Source organism: Hyalella azteca, unplaced genomic scaffold (assembly GCF_000764305.2).
Source record: "Hyalella azteca isolate HAZT.00-mixed unplaced genomic scaffold, Hazt_2.0.2 contig10453, whole genome shotgun sequence".
Classification (NCBI taxonomy): Eukaryota; Metazoa; Arthropoda; class Malacostraca; order Amphipoda; family Hyalellidae; genus Hyalella; species Hyalella azteca.
Window position 1 is genome coordinate 24,166 of NW_025940493.1, and position 6,376 is coordinate 30,541.

The window sequence follows — 6,376 nt, forward strand, 5'->3', positions numbered from 1 at the left end:
AATAGTTTATACGACACTGTTTGATGGATGAGATTTACGGAAAGCGCACTCTTTATCTAACGTAATTTTTTTTATCATCTGAAATATTTTTTCTAACGGAGGTAGGTTTTTCTAATGGAGGTCTAATATAACAAGCGCAATGCTAGAGGAAACTTAGAGTACATCATGATCCACCTTGTTTATGGTAATTTCATTAGCATCAGTTGTATGATTTCTATGATTGTTACAAAATTTCGCACAACTCATAATAAAAAAAACGTTCGAACATCAGCCTATACAACGGGATTCGTATGGGATTTAACGTTTTTCGCTACTTCGCTGCTGCTTTTTTCGTATAGTGAAATATTTCCACATAGCGAAAATATTAATATCTGTTCAATTTGTCTCAAACAACGACGATCGCAAGCCACACGAGCTGAGCAGGACGTAAGGCTGTTTGGTTGTTCACAAGGCAAGGTAGAATAGCTACTGCTGCTTCAGTGAGGTGAGAGCAGCTTGAGCCCTTAGCACGGAGATGCTGGCACGCTAGCCGGGGGGTGTGAACGCCTTAGCTTAGGGCGGGGCAGCTTCGTTATACGAGAACTCTACCTTCACGCTCGGTATTTGCTTATAGGAATATATCAATGAAAATGGTTTTATGAGCTAAATATAGAAAATTATAATTGCAATAGTTTTGGGGATTCAGCTGGAAGTATTATTGTTAAATTCGAACAAAATTTTATTGAAGTGTCTTTAAAATTTTTCGTTCCATTTCAATAAATTTTTGAAATAAATTGATTTTAAAATGAATTCAAAGTTTAGATCTCTTGCAATTTGTGCCGCATATTTTTCTGCTTGTCAAACTGCCGCTATTAAATACAATGAAGAATGATACATATTTACTAGATATATAATGACTACATAAATATTTTTAAAATGGAAAAATCAGTTTCTGGACTATTAAATAGTGCATTCCTTGTCAAACTTGTAGTAAAGCAGGCACATTACTTGCATTGTGAAAAGGCATACTATATATTATACTGATTACAAATGAACTCATTAATTTCATGCTTAATATACTTGATTTGGATGTCGCAGTGCATGAGATTGAAATCGATGAATGCGTATATAATGCTGTCACATGTTTAATACTAATTAGATTATTTGTGACATAGTTCAAAGTTTAAAGTAGGGGCATTTGTTCTTATATTTGCTTATATAAATCGTTTATATATTTCATTATATTTTCAGAACATGAACATTTTATTATCAAAAATATATTCATAGAAAAATTTCTTTCTTTGTTATTAGTTTAACGAAAAAATCTATTAACTGTACCTGTATTTCACCATTTCAAAGTAGTATTAGCAACTTGGAATATATTCATTCGAGTTCATCCGTCATTTTAATTTATTCAGGGTAAAATTTTAAACCACATCAGTATTTATTAGTACAAAAATAGGACAGCTGCGTGCTGCGTCAGGGCTGGCTGTGGCCGCTCGTACGTCACTGTAATGCGTCCGTGCACATCGCGACTTCTGAAGAATGTTCTTGCGCGTGCGCTCACTGAACTAATATTTCAAATTTTTTATGGCTTGTTCTTGCAGATAAAATCTTATTCGTCTCTTCGGTGTATATTTATCAGAATTTTATGATCAGATTTGATGGACTAATATAACATCAGTATTAGTGCTACTTACCTGAATTTTCTTTTTTATATTTTTTTCAAGTTCAGTGCAGTCGAAGATTCTTAGTAATTGAATTTTTTTACCGCCGCGATGAAGTCTGGTTCGTTTTCAGTGTGATTTTAGCTCAGGAAAATAATTATTTGTATGGGTTTTTGTTTAATTATTCAGATTTTGTTCAATTATTCAGATATGAAATCTTGTTCGTATCGCAGCGACGTCTATTTAATGGTCATAATTATATAAGACAAGAATTTTATTAAATAAATTGAATGTATAGGCAAGGATGAAACAATGGCTCACTTCATTAATTGTGATTTCGACTAATCAAGAGTATAAATGTTTAAAAAATGAAAAAATTCATTTAAATACCAAAATAGATTTTAAATTGGCGTTAAGAGCTATAAAAATATGTAGGTTGAAATGACACTTCTTGTAAATAACGCACTTTTCTATTTATCTCTAGGTGATTCAATATGACGGGACGCAAGATGTTTGGATTTGGAATAACGAGTTTCTCGATTAGTGTGGATAAATAATCGAAACTGATCAACGTCGGGCTTACCAGCTAGTTAGAATTTATTGTAGTTCAAATTGCCTTTAATCACGTGAGCTTATAAACATTTGCGGTGACTCATCTATCTCAGTGTGCGGTTAACATAATATGCAATGGAAGTGTTTTTAATCGACACTAATCCCAGTATTACTTCAATGTATGTTGGGTGTTTTCAATTAAACAAGATTATTAGCTGGTATCGAAACCTTTCATTTACAATTAAAATAAAATCTAGATAATTAAGCACGCATCAAGCGTAAGAAAACTTCGTTTTGCTTTCCTGATAACTTGATCTTATTGCTTATTCCAACTCCGTTTACTTCTTTGCTGATCTGAAGTTGTTCATGAACATCGACCCTTGCTTTAATATAAAATATGACGCTTAAGACGGAAATTTCAATAGAATTGAATAGAAGTGCCGGCACTGAAGAAATAGGCTCATGACCTGTAGCCGATTCTTGAATTTTTCGTGACTTGATTCATAAGGGATCCTGCCTTTGTAACCCGATCTTTCCATAACTGACGATTGATTGAGATAGCTGCTGGACTTTTTGCCTGGTCCGTAAGGTGCTAGGCATTTCAAGACTGAACATATGCTCCTGCATAGCTTCGTCTAGTCTGTTCTTGAAGGCGTTCATACTCGGAGCGTCAACGATGCTATCAGGGAGGTTGATCCACATGTCGGTATGCTATCGTTGCAAATAAATATTAAACATTATCAAGTAAAAAGACGCTTCTACAACGCTTAAAATTCAAATTTTGAAATGCCACAATTAAAAACATTGAAAAATTTGGACATATAAATAGTGAAGTCCATACTTTACACATCAGTTTCCGTTCGTCCAATGTTATGACTATGAGCGGCAGTAAATCAACCTACATACATTGATAACATTACCAACATATAGGAGCGGCAGTAAATCAACCTACACACATTGATAACATTACCAACATAGGGGCGGCAGTAAATCAACCTACACACATTGATAACATTACCAACATAGGGGCGGCAGTAAATCAACCTACATACATTAAATAATACTGCTCACATAAAAATTAAGGGCGGCAGCAAATCAACCTACATACATTGATATACATACATACCAACATATTGGCGGCAGCAAATCAACCTATATACATTGATAACATTACCAACATAGGAGCGGCAAGGGAGGAAGCGTATGCATCATATCTCTGCCCTCATGGCCAGTCTGCAATAGTTGGCGCTGGGCCATGCCTCTTAATGTGCTGGGTCCTAACACTGACTCCTTCGCGGTGCTATGAAAATAACCGCTGCTATTTGCCTAAGCCGCGAGACCCTCTCATCTTCATCACTTACTCCTAATATTCAAGACATTTGTTTGTCATCCGGTCCTTGTCGTTTAGAAATATTTTTAATGGTTGGTCTTTATAGTGAATTAAACATTTGTTTTAAACTGAATTATATGGCTCCAACAATTGTTCTACATTACTTGATCTTTATAATTACAGTTTTTGGCCTATGGGTCATACATGATATTTATAAAATTGAATGGCATTGAGTTTTTAAACAATACATTATCTATCTAACTTTCTCAATAGCAGGGAAAATTATTCAAACATTTCACCAATATTTCGAAAAATGTTAAATTGTATATAAAACGTGAAGACTCTTATTTTTAGACTTTTTTGCGTAATTAACTGATATTTCTTCATATTCAGGCCACAATTTGGCCTCGTGGTGAAAGCAACGCAGGGAAGTAGGAGTATAAAAGTAAACTATTTTATTTGCATACTTCAATTTGCTTAAATAGGAAGAAAAAAATCCAATAGATTCAGAAAATTCTAATTTAGAAATGGTCTTTAGTTGAACGATCGTTTATTGCTATAAACGATCTATTCGTCTGGTCTTATGAATATAAGTTATAATGGCCTAATCGAGCTAACACAGCTGATTAACAGCTGTCAGATTCGGGGTTAAATGAATTAGTTGAATAATTTCAAGTTTATCCAAAACAAAATAGACGAAAACCATTAAATAAAAAACTATTAAAAGACAGCGTTATAATATTAAGATGAGATTATTTTTACGAACTTATGTAGAAGTCATCATCCCTCAGCTAATGTCTGCCACCTTCACATTTCTTTATGAGTTGTAAATGAAAGAATTTTTGTGATGCTATGGAAATCCTCTTAACGCGTTAAAACAAAAACGTTCATAACGCGGTAACTACGGAAACGTTCATAACGCGGTAACTACGGAAACGTTCATAACGCGGTAACTACGGAGATATTCATAACGCGGTAACTACGGAAACGTTCATAACGCTGTAACATCGGAAACGTTCTCAACGCGGTAACTACGGAAACGTTCTTAAAGCGGGAACTACGGAAACGTTTTTAACGCGGTAACTATGGAAACGTTCTTAACGCGGTAACTACGGAAACGTTTTTAAAGCGGTAACTACGGAAACGTTCTTAACGCGGTAACTACGGAAACGTTCATAACGGGGGGAACTACAGAAACGTTCGTAACGCGGTGACTACGGCAACATTCTTAATGCGGGAACTATATATGGCGTTTCTAATGCGTAACTATGGAAACGTTCTAAATTAATCGTTCATTCATGGAAACAGAACTTTTGATTTGCAAATGTGCCGAACAATTTATATTAAATAGGAAGGAAATAAACATTCTTTGAAAATATAACAACTAAAAAAACACGCCTACTCATTTTTGTTGATATCTTTTCTATCAGGTTCAATGTAATTTTAGTAGATTTAATCACTGTTCTAATCACAGATTTAACCACAGATTTATTAGCAGATTCAATCACAGATTTAAGTTGTATTTAATTATGCACTATTACTTATACGCGTTTTTAACGGTTGTTTTCAAATTTGTCGGCCCAAGTTTTGCAATAAAATGTGAGTTTTGATAAAATTTTCCACGAGCGCCCGCACGAAAACTATGTTTCATATTACACGTGTAACAAATATAAGATAAATTCCTTTTTTATTAGAAATTCATGGGAACTCAAGGTCCTCGCACGTTGCCTGAACTCGGTTTCCCCTCAGCGCAACATATGTCAGCGATCAGCCCGAAGACTTGCACCGCTCCAAAGAACATAACATGGAGCGTAGCGTTCATAACTCAGAGTAATGGTAACGTGGGGCATGTCAATCACCAGGTCCGCATCTTAATGTTTGTGAAGGCATGCGGCCTGTAGCGTTCATACTTGCAGCCACGCCAAGACAAGACTATACTCCCTCTTAGCCTTGCAGATCGTTTGAAGCTCAGGTAGACGAGATCTTCCTTAATAAGGTTGCGGTGATTTCTCGGGCAAACACCTGGTACCGATTATAACATTTAAAACTTTTCAGTCTGACCGAACTCAATTCGTTCCGTGATTGACTTTTGCGTGGATTTATCGATTCAAAAATATCGAAAATGTTGCGTGGATTTATCGATTAAAAGTTTGATTCTACATGACCACGGATTTTTTTCACAAAAATTGATTGTACAGATTTTGGGATTCAGCTCTAAATTTTGGCAGCCCCTGTATGAATTCATGACAGAAAAAAGCCAGGAGATAATTTAAATGTCATTAGTTACGATGTAGTTTTCTAAACTAGATTGCAAAGTTATTCTTCAGAGGGAACCATGTGAAACTGCTCTGAATGTCCACCTTGTTTTTACATCGCGAGTAAACTTCTTTACCGTCTGTCTTTACTTTATAGAAAGTATCTAACAAATAGATGGAATATCTATTTGTTAATTATGCTTTTCAAAGGCATATGCAATTGGATTACCGTTTCTTTAATGGCATGATTGAATGTATTGGAAAGCTTGTTGTTGTCAAAATTATTTAAGTTTGATACATTTTATATCCATAAACTGTTTCGGGTACTTAAAATTTTAGATATAGTATGATAGTAATAAAAATAAAAGTTTTCACGCCCATTTACCAAAGAGCCGTATTCCTACAAGCTAGAGCTCGGCCCATAATAGTGTAGGGCTCACGTTGTATACCCATCAGCTGACCGCTGCCAAAACCTCCACCTCTAACTTATTTTTATGTTTTTTGTTTGCTCAGTCGTCGCTCATCATTCGTTGTCATTTTTAAACCCTCTCCCCCTCCCTCTCTCTTTTTCTTTGCGGTCGCGCCTTCTCTTC